This window comes from Cervus elaphus, chromosome 7 (genome assembly GCF_910594005.1).
Source record: "Cervus elaphus chromosome 7, mCerEla1.1, whole genome shotgun sequence".
Taxonomy (NCBI): Eukaryota; Metazoa; Chordata; class Mammalia; order Artiodactyla; family Cervidae; genus Cervus; species Cervus elaphus.
Window position 1 is genome coordinate 18,333,573 of NC_057821.1, and position 21,021 is coordinate 18,354,593.

Sequence of the window (21,021 nt, forward strand, 5' to 3'; positions counted from 1 at the left end):
TGGCTGGTGCAGCTGAATTTCTCTGTGCATGTGTGTGTATGTGTGTGTGTGTGTGTGTGTGTGTGTGTATGTATGTAGGGCTTTCTCAGTCATTTGAAGGAGTTCACAAAGTCATTGAAGAGTTTCAAGCAAAGGAGTGACATAATTGGATTTGTGTTTTAAAAATATTCCCCATTGTTGGAGGAGGCTGGACTCTGGTGTTGGGTTGAGAGGGTAAACAGCAGGACTGGGTATGGACCTGGTACCTTCCTCCAGCGAGGCGGTGGCTCAGCCTGGGGTGGTGGCCATGAGGATGGAGCTCCTAGGACAGAGTCAGGAGCTTTTTCAGCAATGGACTTGGCCGAGTCACCATGATAGGCTGAGCTGAAGGGGTTTGGGAGCCAGGGGAGAGGGTGGTGCTGGGAGAGACTCCAAAATTTCTGAGTTGCTTAATTGGTTGGCTGGTGAATCGAGTGTTTCCCATGTGCTGAGCGATTTGCTAACTATTTCGCTCTCCCAATTAATCTTCACAGCCCTCTGAGGCGGGTCAGATGATAATCCATGAGGAAACGGAGGCGTAGAGTGATAAGCCCTCTGCTGTAGGATTTAGACTTGGCGCTGTGAAGCCCTCCTATCTAATAACATCAAGGCTTACACTTGGCTGGTTAGGATGGGGATCATAAAATAATTAGATGAATGCAGGGTAAATATTTCATTTTGATTGGAGACTCATGGATGCGCTAACATTGGCCTGCATTTAGATGTGTGACTGGGTCCCTCCCCTGGGCCCAGGCCCTCCTGAGCCTTGAATGGTCTTTCTTGCATAAACCTCCCCGTGACTCTCTGTCTTCTCTGGGTTCCAGTTCTGGTTTATTTAAAGTAGAGCTAGAACATTGTACCTCTTAAGAACCACTCAAGGTCAAGATTCCTATAGATGTTTAGACCCTCCTGCTCTCCCAATAGCCCTCTCCCCCACAAAAGCCTGCCAGCTCCCCTCTTTACCGTCTGTCTGTTTTCCACTTGACTCAGTGGCAATTTTTTTCAGTGGTTTGCTGTTACCAAACCTTCCAAAGCATTCAACTTGTATTTTTTTAATTAAAAAAGAAACCTTTTTCTTTTCACAGTCATATTGCATTGCTTTGTGTCATATTTAATTAAATTACGTAATTACAATAACGAGTGCAACTGGCAGACAGATTTGGGGACAAACACAATGGCTCTTGGGACACAAGGGGCTTGACTGGTGGGAGTAGAGACGGACAGGCATGTTGGAGAGCTTCCCCAGGGCTGGGGAGGGGGGCTGGCCCAAGCCCTCCCTGCAGAGGGCATCGATCTTCAGGCTTCTCAGCGGCAGTGCAGAGCTATCAGATGAGGCCTCAGGCAAGGAGGGCCACCAGGTGAGAATGTGGGCAAGTGGGAGGACTGTCCCTAGGGTGACACCCCGTTACATTTAACCAGAAGATGAATTCTGTGTTCAGTATTAAGTACACATATTCGGAGCCCTCGGGAATCAATATGAAATGCTATGAGTGGTTTAAATGCTCAGTTTGATTAGGTTTAAAGATTATGCTTTGTATCTCTATTAATAATGAGTGGACAGGGCTGGCAGTTCACTCTGGAACTTCTCATTTTCCCAGGTCAAGCCCTGGGAAAGACAGTAGTAGGTAGCACCTTTGGGAGTGGCTGAGGAGTGCCCTGTTTGTTATTGAGGTGTCTGCTGTACCTGGCGAGGCTGGACTCCATCCTGAAGGCCAAGTTTCTGCCTTTGAGGAACGTCTATTCCTAAAGAGAGTGAAGGTGGTGAGATTCCCTGAAACCGTAGGGATCTGGATCCAGGTGCTGGGAAGGGGGAACCTTCCGGTTGGGCTGACAGGTTGTGTCTTGCTCTCAGGGCCACTGGGGCAACAGAAGAGCAGGGACAGGATGGTGCTTTTTTGATTCACATTGCCCACCTGGCCCAGGGTGGGACTCAACAGATGGGGACCTCATCTGAGAGCACTCGCCGCACGTTCTAAATGAGCGCTGGGGATCGTTCCATCTCTCAGAGGGTTGGGGAGGTGGACGGAGGCAGGATCGGTGGACAGAGTGGCATTGATGTGGGAAATGTGGGATAAAGGTGAGCTTGTTCCGTATTCTTAATAGTCAGGGAAGGGAAATTGGTTTAGTTCAGTCGAACCATCATTTCTTTTCTTTCTCTCTTTCTTTTTTAAAAGTGTATTTATTTATTTTGGCTGTGCTGGGTCTTAGTTGCAACACGTGGGATCTTTAGTTGCAGCATGTGGGATCTAGTTCCCTGACCAGGAATTGAACCCGAGCCACCTGTACTGGGAGCGCGGAGTCTTAGCTACTGGACCACCAGGTCTGAACCATCATTTCTGTGTTAGGTTCTGGTAACATCAAGAGAAATATGACACCATTCCTGCCCTCAAAAGCATACCACCTAGTCATGGAGACAGAGTCCAACAAGAATTTTTTCATGTACCATGCTATGGCAGTTTAGAATGGATTTAGTCTCAAGTAACAGAATACACAGTAGACAGCATCTTGAGCAATGAAGATATTTTTCAGTCTCACACAACAAGAAGTCTGGAGGCAGGTGGCTTCAGGCTTGGTGGCAGGACTCAACCAGGTTATAAAAAACTCCAGCTTTTTCTTTTTGCTCTGCCATCAACAATATGTCAGCTTTTTTCCAACTGCTTGTTGCTTCATGGTTGCAAGTTGGCAGCTATGGTGCCTCCTACATTTATATTCAAGGAAGAAAAGAGAAAGACCAAGAAGAAAATGGAACTGTACTTAAAAATTTTTTTTATTGGAATATAGTTGATTTTCAATGTTGTGTTAGTTTCTGGTGTATAGCAAAGTTAATCAGTTATACACATACATGTATTCATGAACTCTTTAACTTTTTATTAATTTTTTTTTATTTTTGGCTGCCCTGGCTCTTTGTTGGTACGTGAGGGCTTTCTTTGGTTGCAGTGACTGGGGGCTACTCTCTAGTTCCAGTATACGAGCCTCTCATTGCAGTGACTTCTCTTGTTGGGGAGCACGGACTCTAGAGCACATGGGCCCAGTAGATGGGGCACACAAATTTTGCTGCCTTGCTGCTTGTGGGATCTTCTCAGACCAGGAACTGAACCCATGTCCTCTGTATTGGCAGGCAGAATATCCACTCTTTTTAAGATTCTTTCCCCATATAGGTCATCACAGAGCATTGAGCAGAGTTCCCTGTGCTAAGTAGGTCCTTATTAATGATCCACTTTATGTATAGTAGTACGTGTTTGTCAATCCCAATTTCCCAATTTACCCCTCTCCTCCACCCCCGCTTCTCCACTGCCCTGGCTTCCCCTCCTGGTTAACTATAAGTTTGTTTTCTACATCTGAGACTCTATTTCTATTTTGTGAAGTTCATTTGAACCATTTTTTTAAATTCCACCTATAAGCAATATCACGTATTTGTTTTTCTCTGGTTTACTTCACTCAGTATGACAATCTCTAGGTAATGAGACTGGATTCTCATTGGGGAAGAAACATGTTCCCCAGAAACACTCTTAGAAAGTGACCTCTTGTATCTCACTGGCTGAGTAACAGAGGATGCTGCAAGGGAGGTAGGGAAAGTAAGGGTCAGGTGGCTGGCAACAGGATGTTCATGATGGTTTGGATGAAGCTTTATTCATCCTCTGGGCCTGGATACATCACCACCTGGAATGATATGGGCTCTGGTGGCAAGGAGGAAGGGGTAGGGGGCATAGTGGCTAGGAGAATGTGCAGGGTCTTCCATGTGTAATAAGATCCAAGTTCAGGCCCAGGAAGCAAAGAGAAACCAGAGGAAGAGAATTAGTCTTACCGGGGAAGGAAGGGGTCAGGGAAACGGGAAGTTTTCCTGGAAAAGGTGGCCCCTGAGCAAGGCCCAGAGTACCCTTATCAAGAGCAGTTGGAAGGTTGTCTTAATTTGAAGGAACAGCTAGAGACGAAGCGTAAAGATGGGAAATAATGTACTGTATCTAGGAAAGTGTGCACAATTAGAGATTTAATTAAAGAAGGGAGTTAGTTACAAAACAGAAACAGACTCACAGATTTTGAGAACGAGCTAATGGTTGCCAGGGGGAAGGATGCAGGGAAGAAATAGTTAGGGAGTTTGGGATGGACAGTACACACTGCTATATTTAAAATGGATAGCCAGCAAGGACCTACTGTATAGCACAGGGAACTCAGCTCAGTGCTATGTGGCAGCCTGGATGGGAGCGGAGTTTGGGGGAGAATGGATACATGTATATGTATGGCTGAGTCCTTTTTCTATTCACCTGAAACTATCACAACATTTTTTGTTAATTGGCTAGGTACCCCAATACAATAAAAAAAAATAAAGTTAGAAAGAGAGAGGTGGGAGGTGCAGGTGGAGAGGTGTTGTGGAATCCAGACCATGGTGGGCTTTGTAAGTTATGTGACAAGCTTGGATTTTATCCTGTAGGGTCGTGGATGGCTTTCCATGGTGGAAGGGCTTGGCTAGTTGTGCATTTTATCTTACTTTGAATATTTATTAATTTGGCTGCACCAGGTCTTAGTTATGGCACTTGGGATCTTTGATCTTTGTTGCAGTACTTAGCATCTTTACTTGCTGCCTCTTTTTTTGTTTTTAATTGAGACCTGTGGAATCTTCATTTGCAGCATGTGAACTCTTAGTTGCAGCATGTGGGATCTAGTTCCCTGAGCGCTGATTGAACCCAGGCCCCCTGCATTGAGAGCATGGAATCTTAGCCACTGGACCACAAGGAAAGTCCCTATTCATGCATCTTAGAAAGATCATTCAGTGCTGGTGCAGAGAATGGATGAGAGAGGTCAAGGAGCTCAGACTGAAACAGGAATGTTCTTGCAAATATCCTGACGAGTGCTTCTGCGGGCCTGGAGTAAGAATTTGCATAGTCAGCCTGAGAATATTTCAGTGACGATAAGCACGATTCCATGGAAAGAATCTCTGGGAGGGAAAGATGTCTCAAGCAGGCTTGGAAGCTCCCAAAACGTCCATTAGACTGTGCAGTCACATACAGGCTGGTTTATGTTTCAAGGATGAGGAAAGAAGGGGAGGTGGCCAAAGAAACAGTGGGCAGCGCAGGCTTTGCCAGATTGCTGATTTGAGAGGGCTCAAGCAGCAATGGGAAGGGCACATACGAGACAGGGCCACGGACCTGGGAAGCTGGTGCCTCGAAGACAAGAACAAGCAGAACTTTGTGAAAGACACTAGCGGCTACTCAAGCTTTTTTGGCCAGGATCAGAGCCCCAGGGGAGACCAAGGAGGAAGAGGCTGCCGCTGGGCCTGGTGGCATAATGCAGATGTGGAGTGGAGAGAGGGAGACCTCCTGGGGGTTGCCCCTCTTCCAGAGGCCAGGAGACCTGCCTTCAGACCCAGAGGACCCCATGAGGAGAGGAAAGAGAAGCCCTCTTGGGAGGTAGCAGGGCCTCCTCACATAATATGTCACTTCAGGCAAAAAGAAAGCCTGTGAACAAGTCTGTTGGGTCCACTCGGCCCCTTCAGCGGGAATTTAAAGCATGGGTATGCGGTAAAGAGGAAATGTGGTTCTGAGTACCAAAAAGAGGAGGAGGTTGGAACCTGCAACTACGTAGCTGAGGGCAGTCCTGGGCCAGGGTACTTGCAGACTAGGAAAGAAATGGTCTGTGGATACTTAGAAAAGGAAGGGCTCACTGTGACTAGTGTGTTAGGCCAATTAAAAACAAGTGTGTGTGAGTATGTGTGTATGTGCATACTCAGTCGTGTCTGACTCTATTTGATCCAATGAACTGTAGCCTGCCAGGCTCCTCTGTCATGGAATGTTTCAGGCAAGAATATTGGAGTGGGTTGCCATTTCCCAATTAAAAACAGGAGTATTGAGAAATAGCAAAGGATAAAATGGAATAAAATTCAAAAAGATCAAAGAGTATACAGTGAAAAGTCTCTCACCCTTGCCTCCTGGCCTCCCAGTTTCCATCCTCAAAAGCAATTGGTGTTATCATCGGTGATGCATATCACCTATGGTGATATCTATCTATCTATCCATAGATGATATCTATAGGTGACATCACCTATCTATCTATCTATCCATCCATCTATCCATGCATTTACCTACCTACTCACATACCCTTTAAAAAGGCAAAGTGTATTTCACTTGTCATTTAAAAATCTTTCTCTGCCTTTAACAATACATCTTGGAGATTTCTACATAGCCATGCATGTGGAACTGCCTCACCTTGTAATGCCCTGGGTGTAGCCATGATCCAAATGCTCCATTGTTTATTCAGCCAGCCCTCCACAGTCCCCAGACTTTCTCTGTCATCAGCATCTCTACAACGAATAACCTTGTATATATGTCACTTTCTGTATGTTTGATACCTGTGATATGTGTGTATTTTTACAGATTACTCAGAGGTAGAATCATTGAGCTGAAGAATATGTGCATGTTTGATTCTTTTGTTGTTTTTATTTTTGGCTGTTGCTGGGTCTTCGTTGCTGTGCATGGGTTTTCTCTGGTTGTGGTGAGCAGGCACTACTGTTTGTTGGGGTCTGCAGGCTCAGTGCAGTGGCTTCTCTTGTTTTGGAGCACGAGTTGTAGGGGGCACCAGCTTCAGTAGTTGTTGCCCCTTGGCATGTGGCAGGCAAATTCTTAACCACTGGACCACCAGAGAAGTCCTTGTGCATATTTACTTTTGATAGAATATCATCCAATTGTCAACTTCCACAGGAGTTGTGCCAATTTTTGTCCCCATCTGGAATGTACGAGTGGGTCTGTCTCCCTGTATTTTGGCTAACACTGTGTTTTCAAACTTAGGTGTTACTGATGCTGGGTAATCAGACAGAAGAAAACTCCAGTTTTCATATGTTTTTCTTGTATTAAGATTTCTGACTAATGGACTTTCTGACTCTCAGGAGGATTGGAGACTGGAAGATGTGGAAATTGTGGGAAGTATGGGAATTCCACAGAATTCTTGATACAGTCTCTTAGGCACTTTGATGGTCAAGATGGAGAAATGTAGCTGGATCCTAAAGTGGTTTTATGAATCAGTAGCTGGATAAATGGCCATCTGCTCATTCAGCAGATCCTTGGAGGGCCTACCAATTTGACTGATATATCCCTAGTCACTGGGATATATCAATGAAGGAAATAGTGCTCCCCCCCATCCCAAAATTCCTTCATGGAGCTTATGTTCTACAGGAAAAGACAAACAATAAATGAAAACCAGGAACAATTAAGTAAATTATGTAGTGTATTAGAAGACCATATTCCAAGGGTATTGCTAGGTCTAAAAGAGGACAGTTTCTAATTTCCAATGGATGCCATGGGGGCCAAGGATTGTCACTAGTCCTGTCTTGTTCATGCAACAAATATTGATTGTCTTCTACTGCATTCCAGGTGCTGGTTTAGGAGCCAGGGACACAGCTGTGAACAAAACAGACAAAAACCCTTGCCCCACTGGAGCTTATCCTCTAGTGGCAGGAGACTGACAGTAACAAAATAAGAAATGTATACAGTATATTGCGTGTTAGTCACTCAGTCACATCCAGCTCTTTGTGACCCCATGGACTATAGCCCACCAGGTTCCTCTGTCCATGGGATTCTCCAGGCAAGAATACTGGAGTGGTTTGCTGTGCCTTCCTCCAAGAGTTCTTTCTGACCCAGGGATTGAACCTGGGTCTCCCTGCATTGCAGGCAGATTCTTTACTGTGGAAACACCAGGGAAGCCCCATATAGTATATTAGAAGTGAAAAAAAAAAAGTGCTAGGGAGAAAAATTAAGTGGGAAGGAATGATAAGCAGTGCCAGAAGGTGGGCTGGCAGTTCCAGACACGGTGGTCAGGGAAGGCCTTAGAAGGTGACTTGAGTGAAGACCGGAAGGAGGGAGGGAGCATGTAGCTATCTGCAGAGGGAGGGCAGTTGCAAAACCTTGGAGGCTGAAGCAAGCTGAGTGTTGGAGGAGCAGCAAGTAAGTCAGTGTGGCTGGAGCAGAGAGAATGAGGGGGAGCGAGTGGGGATGAAGTAGAGAAGGAAAGAGAAGCAAGAGAAACTGGGTCATGAAGGGCCTGGGGGCCCCTGTGAAGACCTTCAGCTTCTGCTCTGAGTGAGGGTAGAAGGGTCACTGAAGGGGCTGAGCAGAGGAGGGCTAGGATCTGAATTTGATTTTAATAGGGTGCTTCTGGCTGCTGTTTTGGGAATAGACTCTAGTGGGGGAGGGCAAAGAAGGGAATCGTAGTAATCCAAAGAGTGAGAGCAAAAGGCTCTTGCAAAAATCTGAGCGAGAAATGATAGTGGGTTGAACTGGATTGGAAGTGACCAAGAAATGGTTGGATCTGGATATGTTTTCAGTGGCGAACCAACAGGGTTTTCTTGCCAAATTTGATATGGGTATGGAATGGGACAGAAAGAGAGGAGTTGACTGTAACTGCAAGGTTTTTGGTATGAGCCACTGGAAGGATATTTATAGATTTCTAGAAATCAAGATTCCCGGGAGAATATTGATAACCTCAGATATGCAGATGACACCACCCTTATGGCAGAAAGCAAAGAACTAAAGAGCCTCTTGATTAAAGTGAAAGAGAAGTATGGAGAAAGTTGGTTTAAAACTCAACATTCAGAAAACTAAGATCATGGCATCTGGTCCCATCACTTCATGGCAAATAGATGGGGAAACAATGGAAACAGTGAGAGACTTTATTTTGGGGGGCTCCAACATCATTGCAGATGGTGACTGCAGCCATGAAATTAAAAGACGCTTGCTCCTTGGAAGAAAAGCTATGACCAACCCAGACAGCATATTAAAAAGCAGAGACATTACTTTACCAACAAGGGTCTGTCTAGTCAAAGCTATAGTTTTTCCAGTAGTCATGTATGGATGTGAAAGATGGACTATAAAGAAAGCTGAGTGCTGAAGAATTGGTGCTTTTGAACTGTGGTGTTGGGGAGACTCTTGAGAGTCCCTTGGATTGCAAGGAGATCCAACCAGTTCATCCTAAAGGAAATCAGTCTGAATATTCACTGGAAGGACTGATGCTGAAGCTGAAACTCCAATACTTTGGCCACCTGATGTGAAGAACTGGCTCATTTGAAAAGACCCTGATGCTGGGAATGATTGAAGCGGGAGGAGAAGGGGATGACAGAGGATGAGATGGTTGGATGGTATCACTGACACAATGGACATGAGTTTGAGCTGGCTCTGGGAGTTGGTGATGGACAGGGAGGCCTGGTTTGCTGCAGTCCATGCGGTCACAAAGAGTCAGACATGACTGAATGACTGAATTGAACTGGAAGGATGGAGTTGAGGTGACCGAGATCCTGAGACATGTGCTGCCTGTGGGTGGACATGTCAGTTGGGAGTGGGAAGATCATGTCAGGGTGTGAAATGCTAAGTCTGAGATGCCCCTTAGACATCTGGGTGGAGATGACAATGTACAAATGGACATGTGGGTCTGGGATTCAGAGGAGAGGTCTGGGCTGGAGATTTAAATTTGGGGGGCATCTGTTTATAAATAATATTTAAAGCCTCTGGTCTGGATGAGATCACCAGGGGAGTGAGTGAAGATAAGGATGAAAAGGGGTTCAAAGACTAGCTGTGGGGAATTCCAACATTACAGAGTTGGGGAGCTGGGAAACAACCAGTGACGGAGGCCAAGAAGGAGCGGCCAGGGGAGTAGAAGGAAAAACAGGAGAGTGTGACGGCTTGAAAATCAGGTGACAAAAAGGTTTTGATAAGAAGGTGACCAACTGTGCCAAATGGTACTGAGAAGTTGGCTGGGATGAAGTCTGAGGACTGACCTTAGGACTGACAAGAGCAGTGAAGTACCAGTGAGGGAATCAGGACCCAGAAGGGCCACAACAGGTGGCTGTGAGGGATCAGTGACACAAGATGGCATCTGCCAGGTCCTGCTTTGGGGGTCCCCAAGGCCAACTGTCTAAGCTGGGAGGTGACAGAGGGACTTAGAACAAAAGACTTGGAGGCTTGTTGACAACTCATGATGTGTCAGTGGTAACGTGTAATGATCTGACGAGAAAGGCAGTTACAGGCTGGCTTAATAGACGTATCATATCCAGAATGAGAGAGGTGACTGACCTGCTGAGCGCAGCACACAAGAGGAACTGGGTTCAGCGGGGGGAGGGGAAGGTGGAGCTAGACAGTGAGTGTGTGCGGAGTGTGCACAGAGGGTAAGGACCTGGAGAGGAGACTTGGTGAGAAATGAATAAAGGGCTAGGGTACGAGTTTGGGAAAGAGTGGATGTGGGGGTGTCTTTCATTCCAAGAACAGCCCTTCTAGGAAGGGCTCTAAAATGAGCATCTAAAAATGGTGGAATGAGGCTGAAAGGAGACAGACCGTGTGCCATGACCTCTCTTACATTTATTTGTGGGTTCCCCATGACACTTTGCCATTTGTGAACATTCCAAGCCATTTCTAAGCCGGGTGTGTTCCACAATTTGCTGAATGACTGCATCTGAAGTCTTGGGAAAATGATGCCTCCTCTTAAGACCAACTGAATGAAATGAGCAACTTGTGATTATGGCAGGCCACAAGACTGGGGGCGTGGCCTTCCCTGGGCCACGCCCTCACTGACTTGGCAGAGGGCGTGAATTCCCGGCTCCCACGTTGCCACCTCCCCACCACACTCCCCCCTCTCCCGCCTCCGTCCCAGCCTGCTAGGCAGCTAGGCTCTGGGGTGAAATTTGGAGAGAGCAGAGACCTGCATGCAGTCCTCAGAGCGCCCCCAGTCTGATGGCAGGAGGCAGGGCAGGCACTGAGGACCGGAAGAGGTGGTGGGACCCTATCCCAGGTCTGACAGGAGGGAAAGGGTACAGCTTCCAAGATATATTTCCAGTAACACTCTCATCAGTGCTGTTTAATAGAATTATGTTAGTCACATCTGTATTTTAAAATTTGCTAATAGCCACATTAAAAAAGTAAAGTGAAGAGGTAAGATGAATTTTAATAATAGATTTTATAAACTTATTATGTTCTGATTGAGGGCTTCCAACGTGGTACTAGTGGTGAAGAACCCATCTGCCAAAGCAGGAGGCCTTAAGAGATGTGAGTTCGACCCCTGGGTCAGGAAGATTCCCTGGAGAAGGGCATGGAAACCCCTTCCAGTATTCTTGCCTGGAGAATCCTATGGACAGAGGAGCCTGGCTGGCTACAGTCCATAGGGTTACAAAGAGTTGGACATGACTGAAGTGATTTAGTACATGCTGATTGACCCAAATATATCCTCAAATATCGTTTCAACCAGTAATCAATAGATGAAAATTCACTGAGATAGTGTTAGTTTTTCAGGCTAAGTCTTCGCAATCCAGATGTATCCTACACTTCCAGCACATCTTGATTTGTACCCACCATGTGTGGGTTGGACAGTGAGGTCTGGGTGATCCATTTCACTGTCCCCCACTGTGCTTGAAGGCTCCAGGGCTGCGAGCCGGGGGTGTGGGGACTTGAGGCTGGTGCCCGCCTGGTTTTGTGAGGGGCTCGCGGGGACCCTCGGAGGCAATCTGCTGCGTGTGGCATTTGCGAGTCCCCGTGTGCATTTCTGGGTGGGAAGGCGGCCCGTGCTGTGTGTGCCCACTGTTTTCCAGCGATGGTAAACATTAACGAAGCAGTGGGAGCCAGGCCCTCTGGGAGGCCTGGGCTCCCTGGGGTGGGGGGTGGGGCGGATGCAGATAATGCTGTGTACCTTAGATAGGGCTTTAGAGCTGGCCTCTGCCACTGCCCGGCCCGAGCTGCCAGGGAAACACCGGCTCGACTTCTGTTCAGGACCAGGATGTCTGGCGGGGAGATTCCCAGAACCCACAGACCTCAGAAGTGCCACTTGCTCTACATTCGTGTTGGCCTCACCCCACTCCTCGGTGCCCTCTGCTCACCCGCCCTCTTCACTTAGAGAGTTCTTCTCTCCGACCCACTTGCCCACAAGCCTGGCTGGGCCCAATTTAAGGGCATAGAGAGCAGCCTGACCTCAGATCATTTCTCCTTTAAGCACTCGCTTATTGAGCACTTGCTGTATGCTGGCCATTACCTAGGCTGCCTCCTTCCTCACAGCACGCGGGGTGACAGGTGGTCACCCCATCCCGGTGAGGGGCCTGAAAGTCAGTCAGGTGAGTCATACCTGAGATACAGACCTCACTTTTTGACTAAACTAGTTCTAGATGCCAGAAAGTTCTCTCTGGGGAGGGGAAAGCAAGAGTATTCACTTGTATTACATCTACATTAACGAACACTGGAAGGACACATGTTCATGGAGGCTGCTGTAGATGATTACATATGGTGGCTGGAATGGGGAGGAATGGAGATATGGGGGGGGGGCTTCCCAGGCGGTGCTAGTGGTAAAGAACCTGCTTGCCAATGCAAGAGATGTAAGAGACTCAGGTTTGATTCCTGGGTCAGGAAGATCTCCTGGAGGAGGAAATGGCAACCCACTCCAGTATTCTTGCCTGGAGAATCCCATGGAATGAGGAGCCTGGCAGGCTACGTTCTATAGGGTCGCACAGAGTCGGACATGACTGAAGCAACTTAGCGAGCGAACGGAGAATACTGGGGTGAGAATTCTCTAGGTGTATCCTGGTGTATTGGGCTTCCCTGGTGGCTCAGTGGTAAAGAATCCTGTGGTAAAGAGACCTGGGTTTAATCCCTGGGTCAGGAAGATCCCCTGGAGAAGGGAATGGCAACCCACTCCAGTATTCTTGTCTGGGAAATCCCATGGACAGAGGAGCCTGGTGGGCGACAGTCCCTGGGGTTGCAAAAGAGTCAGATACGACAGAGCAACTAAATAACAACAACATCCTGGTGTATTATCTTGATATTAGAACCATCTGGAGGTATTGTATTGTCTCATTTAAAAGCAAGTGAGATGAAATTAGAACTGTTCCTTTTTTCCTGAGGGTGCATAGAGATAGGTTTCTCGGAGTAGGTGAGATTGATGACCAAACTGAAAAATTTTTGATATCCAGAATGTGTGTGGGCTTTATTTTCCATAAAGATCATTTATTAATAAATGATAAAAAAAAAAAAAAGTGAGTTCTTTCTGGTCATGGCTTGGAATTGGCCTTCTTTCACTTCTATCCTTGGCTTCTAGTCCCTGTTCTAGAAACTTCTGGTATGATGAGGAAGAAAAACTTAGACAACCCCAATCTGAGGGGAAGACATAGCCAGCCCTGTCCTCAGGGGACCCCAGTCTGACCAGGGAGACACAGCTCCTCCCTCAGGGAGTTCTCAAGCCCAGTTCATCTGCATGGGGTGGAAGAAGCGGAGGGATTCCTCTGTGCTCTGAAGCACCCACTTATGCTCTGGTCCTGGCTCGCCCTCCCCGTCCGAAGGCACCTCCTTGGTTCCCAGCCCCCTCATTGTATCAACACTGGATTGCATTGCTCTGAGTGCTTGTCCCTGGTCCCCAGAAGGTGTCTGGGCATCATCCTCTCTCACCTTGTCTCTCCTGGACCCTGGGAATGCATGTCCTGGCAGCCCGGGGCAGCCTGGTGCCTCTTTGAGAGCTTCCCCTACAAGACGCAGACTCTACACTAGCTCTCACACAGCCCTGGGCAGACCTGGGGTGAGGGTGGGATGTCTGCCCGTCTGTGTGGGGCTCTGGAGGGGGTGCTGCCCTGCCCTTTTCACACTGGAAAAGGGGTGTGTGGGCAGTGAGAGCTGAGTGGAGGGCCCAGGAGGCTTCTCCCTGCTTGGGAATCTCGGTCAGTGATTTTGACCTGGAGATAGACAGAGAAGTGGGAGGCTTCCTGAGGGTTCTTGAAGTTCCAGAGGTCACTGAACTGGGAGGCAAGGGTCAGCCTGGGGCGAGGCAGGCCAGGGCACACATACGCACAGGCTGTGTTTCCTTCTGAGCAGAAGGCACTGCCCGTCTGGAGAGCTGGAGGATCCCATCCTCATCCCCAGCCAGGTTTCCTTGGCATCCTTGAGGGGAGACCAGGCTCAGAAGCCAGGGAGCTGCAGACTGCACCCCGCCCCCCCCCCCCATCCCAGTTTGCCTTCTCTTTTTCTCCACCAGCAGAGCAGTCCTAGGGGGTCCAGCCCAGGCCTTGGAGGCTGGCTTGCCCTGTGCGGATGGAATGATGAAATCTGATTGGGAGACTGGGTGAATTCCTTCTTGAATATCCCTCTCCTAGCTCCCCACCCTTCCTGTCTTCCTGTCTCCATTCTTTTTTTTTTTTTTTAATTTAAAAAATTGTATTAACTTGTTTCCTTTCATTAGAAAAGCAAAACATGTTAAGAAATTTATCTTCACACTATTCATAGGGGAATAAAATGGAAACAGTCCTGTCTTCACCATCCCCTGACCCTCAGAGGCACTCATCCGTCTCCCAGGGGTAATCTCTGTGAAGCTGGGCATGCAGCCTGCCAGGAATTGAGGCACTTGTGCACATGTATGCATGATTTAATACACTTGGATTTTAACTAAAATTGCAGATTTATGTGCAGTTACACTTCATGGCAAATAGGTGGGGAAACAATGGAAACAGTGACAGACTTTATTTTCTTGGGCTCCAAAATCACTGCAGACAGTGACTGTGGCCATGAAATTAAAGGATGCTTGCTCCTTGGAAGAAAAGGTATGACAAACCTAGACAATGGATTAAAAAGCAGATACCACTTTGCAAACAAATAGTCAAAGCTATGGGTTTCCAATAGTCATGTATGAATATGAGAGTTGGATCATAAAGGAGGCTGAGTGCTGAAGAATAGATGCTTTTGAACTGTGGTCCTGGAGAAGACTCTTGAGAGTCCCTTGGACAGTAAGGAGATCAGACCAGTCAATCCTAAAGGATATTAACCCTGAATATTCATTGGAAGGACTGATGCTGAGGTTGAAACTCCGATACTTTGGCCACCTGATGCAAAGAGCCAACTCATTGGAAAAGACCTGACTCATTGGAAGAGACACTGGGATGCTGGGAAAGATTGAGGGCAGGAGAAGAAGGAGGTGACTGAGATGGTTGGATAACATCATTGACTCAATGGACATGAGTTTGAGCAAACTCCGGGAGATGCTGAAGGACAGTGAAGCCCGGCATGCTGCAGTCCATGGGGTCCCAGAGTCAGACACAGCTGAGTGACTGAACAACAACAGGAAGTAATACTGAGAGATCCTATGTACCCTTTATCCAGTTTTCCCCGATGGTAACATCTTGCAAACCTATACTACAGTATCACAACCAGAATGCTGGTATTCATTTCCTGTCCGTATTTTTGACCTTCTCCCAACCTGGTTCTGAAACTGAGAGCAGACCCCAGCTCCCTGCAGGGTCCAATCAGGGTCCAAGTGAAGACAGAAGCCACTCTGTCAAACACAGAAGTAAAGTTTGAGATTCATCTCAAAGGTAGAGAGGGGTGTGATCCTGCGATTCAGGCAGCCCAATGCCCTCATAGAGGGCAATGGAGGTTTTTCCAAAACATACGGGAGAAGCCACAGAATAGAGGGCCCAGAGACTGGAACCTGGAAAGATATTTGCTGGGGCGATGTGAGAAAGCATCAGGGTGAGGATGAATGAGGTGGGAGAGGGGAAAGAGATCCAGTGGGGACCGGGGCTGGGGGTGGGGTGGGGTGTTTACGCAGAGTATCAGGCCTGCAGGAAAAGAAAACAAAGCATTTGGGATTCTTGGAAGACGAGACCTCAGGTAACCCTAGTGCTCAGCGGTTGGGTTCCTAGGAATGTCGGCCAGTCAGCAGCAGCTTTCATTAGGTGCCTTTGCTCTATAGCCTCGAGTAACTTTGTGCAAGTCATTCCCCCTTCCAGGTCTCAGTCTCCACATCTATAAAAGGAAGCAGATACCCAGCCTTCTCAAAGTACCTTCCGTCTCCACATTTCTGCATTCACAGACCAACCGGCCTGATGAAGCTCTGACGGACCTTTCTCCATGTGGCATTCCTCATTCTCCCTGTGCCTTGGTGCTTCCATATAATGGGGATAAGAAAAAAATACCCATTTCTTAAAGTTGTTGTGAAGAATAGATGAATTAATACATGTAAAGCATTTAGTGCCTGGTACACAGGAGGCTCTTAATAAATGTTACTTAGTAGTAGTGATTAGGAAGGCAGTTGACTGCTACACAGTGGTCCGTGTGGCCTGTAGTGGGTTTCTTTTTTAATGATCGCCTTGGGACAAGGGCCTCCATGGGGCATTTGAAGGGCAGCCCAGCTCCAGGGAAGCCACATCCTGCTCCAGGTGCCACCCACATCCAGGCTGGAGAGCCCAGAGGACCAGGAGACCCAGGCCTGGAAGCTCCTGGAACCTCATGCCAAGACTAGCGAGGCCCACACGGTGTGCCTGTCCAGGATCTCTGGGCCTTGGGTCCCAAAGGGAGAGCGGTACTCTCCCCTTTATTCCCTTCCCCCGCAGCTGGAGGCACTGGGTGAGGGTGGCTGGAGATAGGAGAACAGCGAGAGGCATCCCATAGAGGGCTTTCAAGAGGCCGCCCTGCTTAGCGTCAATATTTGTTCAGCTCTTGGGCTGGCGTGGTCCATCACTGCCTCTGGCCCCTCACATTCCTGCCATCGCATCCCTATCTCAGGAACGCGCTCCAATCGACTTGGGGGGACCACGCCCCTTGTTGTCATCGCTTTGCCCTGGTCTGCACCTCCAGAGATCAGGCTGAAAACTGGAGACCCCAGGCAGGTGCATGGAAGATGCAGGCCAGGTATGGACACCTGCTTCTCCTTGATGAAGGCCTAGCTTCCTCACCAACTGGGACCAGTGTGTGTGTTTGTGTGGGGGGCGGGGGGGTGGGGTGGTTGGCAGGAACTTCTGGCTTGCATCTGAGATTCCTACTTAAGTTAGATAATTATTTCAGCAAACATTTTCTAAACACCTACTGTGTTCCCAAGAGGATAACCCCCCAACTAGGACTTCACTTCAAGGGGAAAATATCCTTAGGGGACCCCAGTATCAACTCCAATCAGGTTTGCTTAGATATATGTAGACATACAACTAGATATAAAGCAGCTTTCACTAGCAGCTTTTGTTGTTTAGTCACTAAGTCACGTCCGACTCTTTGTGACCCCATGGACTGTAGCCCGCCCGGCTCCTCTGTCCATGGGATTTCCCAGGCAAGAATATAGGTGTGAGTTTCCTTCTCCAGCGGATCTTCCCCACCCAGGGATGGAATCCGAGTCTCCAGCATTGGCAGGCAGATTCTTTACCGCTGAGCCCCTTGTTGGGGACTCAAAAACGGAAATCAATTTGCAGTTCAAATACAAAGAAAAGAATACAAGTGATCAATTTCAAAGGGAGGATATACACCTTAGTGCTGAAACCAAATCATTATTTGCAATGTGCAGAGTGCCAGCACCAGAATGTTTGTTCTTTTGAAGGGGTTCCTAGGGGCGGTAGGGTTTGCTTGTACTAGACACAATGACTCATTAACATACTAAACCCCGCCTCTGCTCTTTCCTCATTGGCCCAGGACAATTGACCCTAATGAGGCCATGGGCAGTGTGCAGCAAATTCATTTCCTGAGGTTAGCTTGTAGGTGAGAAGGCTCTGGGGGATGTCGGGGAGGACCCAGGACAGGACTAATTCCAGCTAGGGTCTAGCAGTGCCATCCCCTGATCCGTGACAGCCAGCCTCCAGAGCTCTTGACTTTCTCCTATTACCTCCGTTACTCTTCAATCCAAGGTGAAGATCTGAACAGGCCAAGCTGGTTCTAACCCTCTTGAGTTGTTATGCTCTTTCCAGGAGGGAAGGCATGAATTTTAAAGTTTTATTCATATTTCCCCCTCTTTCCTCCACAAAATGTAGTCCACTTTACCTATGGTTCCGTGTCTGGTCTCTTCAGTTTAATTCGTCTCGGACAACTTCAAGATAAAGCTACCTAAAGAATGCCTTAATGCCCCCCACTTCTGCTTTGCAGCTGCATAGTATTCTATTGAGTGGCTGATCTGTCATTTATTCAACCAGTCCTTTGTTGAATTAGATCATTTCCATCTTTAGACTTCACAAACAATGAGGCAGCGAATAATCTTGTACATGCGTCATTTCACACGTATTAGGTATATCTGTAGCATCAATTCCCAGATCTGGAATTATTGGTCAAAGGGTATGTGCTTTTGTAACCTTGATACATATTGTCAAATTGTTCTCCAGAGATTATAACAATTAAGCCTACTGCACCAAAGGATGATTGTCAGGATTTCCCCACAGCCCAGCTAACAAAGTATGCTATCAGATTCTTTTTCTTGAATTTTTGCCAATCTGATAGGTGAAAAATTGTATCTTACTATAGTCCTGACTTGGATTTGCTCTTGTTCATATTTATTAATACAAAGTCAGTCTGGGGTGAGACAGATGCAGTGTTCTGTCCAGAGTGGAGAATGTCCCAGGGCTGTCGGGGCAGGACCTGTGCTCTTGATCTTGTCTGCTTTAACCTGTGGACAACTGGCTCCAAGGAGAGACTCTAACCATGGCAGGACCCACCCAAGTCATCTTCAAAGCCGAAGGCACCTGGAAAAGCCACATTGACTTGCTAGTGGATGGGTGGGATGGGGCCTTGGTGTATTAATTTAGAGCTCTCCTCTGGGACATGGCCACGTCCTTGGAACCTCACACCAGTGAGGAAGTTTCCCTGAGGTTGAACCTCCTCCACTGAAGACCATGCATGGGAGAATCACAAGATGGGAGGCTCCAATGAATGACTGGGTGTTAAGCCCCCTTTGGTTTCCCTGGAACCACAGTACCCATGGTGTCTCTTGGGACCAGAGACCCTGTAAAAAGAAAGAACAAGATTAATTTCATGATTTGTTCTATGCGACCCCATTCTTGCTCCAGATGATAACTACTCTTTCCTGAGAAAAGAGAGGAGAGGAGAGAAACCAGAGGCAACCTGACCCTAAATATGTGTGCCCAGCTTTGCTGGGATCTGGTTGGCTCAGAGAATGTCCAGTGAGGATCCTGTCCCCCTGGAACCTGCCTGAATGTTCAGATGCTGGTCCTCCCTGCTTCCAAACTGTTGTGGCCTTTACTACAGTGCCCTGGCCCTCAGCCTGAAACCCCAGAGCAGGTTAGTTTGAGATGTGTGGGTCAGTCCTCTAGAATGTCTGGGCTGAAGAACCTTGGGCAGAAAGCAGCTCAGACTTAGAACATAAAACCTCAGAGTGGAAGGGACTCTGTATCCAGTTCCTTTATTGTATGACTAGGGATACAGAGTCACAGGTAGGGTGGAGGAGCTTATCCAAGGTCACCCAGCTAGCAGGTGGCAGAGTCAGGTCAAGAAGTAAGCAGACTCCTCGGCCGGCCCTCTCTGAGCTCCATTCTAAGGGGTGGGGACTTAGCCCCAGGACAAGCCCACACGCCCTTTTCTGGCTGAGTGTGGCTGTTCAGGATGGATGTCACTGCTGCTGCTATAGCCACCACTGCCTGGGTGACCACCAGCTCATGCAGGACCCCCCAGACGCCAGGGTGGACCAGGGGGCTTACAGGGCCCACTCTTGGCATGCCCAGATTTGTTTCCTGCCTACTTTTAACTGCATTTCATGATCAGTGGAGAAACAGAGAGCACCCTTGGCTCCCTCCTTCTGCCTCCCTCCCTTCTCCACACGTGAGGAGAGGGGGCAGGTGTAGGCATCGACCGTCGCAGAAATCAGCCTAATCCCTTTGCCTGTCTTGGGAAAGCTCTTAATGAGGAGTGCTCCAAAGAGTGGGGGCAGGGAGGGGGCCTTGCTCCTCTGCCAGCGTGTGGAATTTCTGAAAAGCCCCTCTCCTAAGATGCCAAGCTCCAAGCCTATTTGCTAAGACTCTGGACTCAAGGAAAGAGGAACCCAGAAACTAGGCATGGGACAGGGAAAACCCCTTCAGGCCAGGGTGAGATGCGTCACTCAGCCCTTCCTCATTGCCCTCTGGATTGGCCGCCTTCTTTCCAGATCCCCAACTTTGCTCATGTTCTTCCTTCCCCTGGGAATTCCATCTCCTTTGCTGTCTGCCTGCTCCACCCTGCTCATCCTGGATGGCCAGTTCCATCTACCTCCTCAGGAACTTTCTACTACCTCTCCAGCCCAGTGAGATTTTCCCGCTTGGAACCCTCCATTGCTTGGACATAGATGTGGCTCAGTAGACCCTCATTAATTGGAATTTATTAAGCACCTAATATATGTCAGTGCCTTGGTCTGTTCTCCGCCCCCTTCCCCCACCCCGGGGAAGGATTTGAGTGCTAGTAGCTGATTTGGGAGGGGATCCCATGACAGTCAAGGGTTTCCCAGGTGGTGATAGTGGTAAAGAACCCACCTACTAAGGCAGGAAACCCTGGTTTGATCCCTGGGTTGGGAGGATTCCCCTGGAGGAGGGCATGGCAACCCACTTCCATATTCTTGCCTGGAGAATCCCATGGATAGAGGAGCCTAGAGGAGCCTGGTGGGCTACAGTTCATAGGGTCGCAAAGAGTCAGCCAGGACTCAAGCAACTTGAGCAACTCACACCCATGCCAGTCAAGGAGTGACTATGAATGGGAATGCCCTTGTCTGTGTATGCTGGTGGCCGGGGATACAAAAAAGAATATAGTGCCCCCCTGCCCTGTTGGAGTTCACAATCTAGGGAGAGAGCAGAGGATTAAACACCTCATTCTAGTGCGGCGTCATGAATGCCAGAATGGTGGTATCCACACTGGGCTGTGGGACACCTGACCAGTCTGAGATTCAGGGAAGACACCCTAGAAAAGAGCAGAGATTTGGAGTTTGGAAAGATGAGTCATTGCCAAGGTGGAGAAGGGTGACAGGGCCTTCCACATAGAACAAGTGGGCAAAATTTATGATTGGCAGGGGTGGGGGGCGAGATGTGGAGAAAGGGAGTCTCAGCTTGTTGTCAGATGACACCACCAGCTCTGCCACCACCCTGATAAGGGTCTGCTCAAGTTCAAACTCGTGTCAAGATAGCAACTAAGCTTAACACTCCCCTGGGTGGACTGGCTGACGTCAAACTTGCAAACACAAGGAGATTTGCTCATTTAATGGGCTTCGCAATGTGTCACCCACACTCTAAGTAAATCAGTGGGCTCCAAAAATCAGGTGTGACAAGACTGGTCCATCCAT